The sequence below is a fragment of the Camelus bactrianus genome, chromosome 17, assembly GCF_048773025.1.
Source record: "Camelus bactrianus isolate YW-2024 breed Bactrian camel chromosome 17, ASM4877302v1, whole genome shotgun sequence".
Classification (NCBI taxonomy): domain Eukaryota; kingdom Metazoa; phylum Chordata; class Mammalia; order Artiodactyla; family Camelidae; genus Camelus; species Camelus bactrianus.
The window spans coordinates 6387405-6388897 of NC_133555.1; positions in this window are offsets into that span (position 1 = coordinate 6387405).

The window sequence follows — 1493 nt, forward strand, 5'->3', positions numbered from 1 at the left end:
TTCACTGAAAACCATTTGGATATAGCTGTCTTTTCCTTAGAGATGTGGGTAAGCATTGCCCTGAGTTGGGGAGAACGCACATGTAGGGTTATGGGTCCAACAGTGCCAGGACTGAGCGCCAGATCCCCAGTGACAGAAGTGCCTGTGTGTTCTTTACCAAAATGTTGTGTGTGTTTGTGATGTATGAAGTCCTCTGAAACATGGGCCAAGAGCAAAGGTCCCTCTTTCCTGGTTGTAAGGAGGTACCACCATCGAAGAGGCTTTTGTGGTCACCCAGGTGAGAGCTGGAGGGAAGGAAGCCAGAAGTCTAGCAGAAAGGAGCAGTGACCAGGCTACAACCTCAGATGTGGGGCACAGGAAGGACACAGGGAGCTGCAGTGACTGCCCCTGGAAACCCTCAACGACCAGCAGGCACCATGGAGGCAGGTTCCCTCGCTGGTTTTAACCTGACCATTGGGAGTTTTGCAAACCCTGGCATAAATAGTCCAACTTAATTCCGGGGCAACTGAATGCTAGTACCTTCAATGGTTTGTTAATCAATCAACTAATTTAAAAAGTTTGTTTGGAGCGCAACTATGTGCCAGGCACAAGGCAGGGCCTGGGAGTGGTGGTGAGCAAGGTGGGGGAGATCCTTGAACTCTGCTGCTCAAGATCTTATAGGGAAGGCAGAGGGTAAGAGGCAATCCAGTGAGCAGAGTGCTGAGTAAGAGCAGTTCAGATGCTGTAGGAAGGTGTGTGCTCCTGGAATCTCATCTGCAGAATATCTGAACCAGGAGACTGGGTTCCCAGTGGACATCTCCCTCAGGACAGCTGCCTGAATCAAAGAGAGAATTAACTCTTCAGCCAGACTAATTTACGCCCTCAATTTAATAATGCTAAATGGCATCCCCAGAGAGATTCTCGGTAGAATTTCACTATGTTGCTAATCAAGGGCCTGTCTGGTGGATTATTTAATAACAAGCTCCACTCTGATGACTTCTGACTTCAGGATGGATGTTTATGGCCCAGTGGAAGTACAAGAAATTACATTTCTGATCCTTAAGTCTATCCTTCAAATAACTGGGATGGTGAAACAGGAGGAAGAATGGCCCAAAGAAAAGTGTGTGGACTTTGGAGCCAGGCAGACCTGGCTGTGCTGGGTTTCCAGGCTGTGTAATCTTGAGCAAGGCACTTCCATTCTCTAAGCCTCAGTTTCCTCATCTGTAAAATGGGGACACCGACATCTACCTCATTCAGTCATCAAAAAGGATTAAAGGCAATACATATAGTAAAGACCCAACACGCGGCAGTCAAGAACAAATGCTGTTTTCTATGTTTTTCCCTTGTTGCACAAAATGACATTCAAATCAGTTGGGCTTTCTAAATAGGCTGGGTTTCTTGCTAGAGGGGATGGATGGGAGGTTAATTAAAATGGCTGAAAAATGGCTGGGATTCCTTTATTTAAAAAAAATATATATATATTACACATATTATTTTTCCTTTTTTAAAAAAAT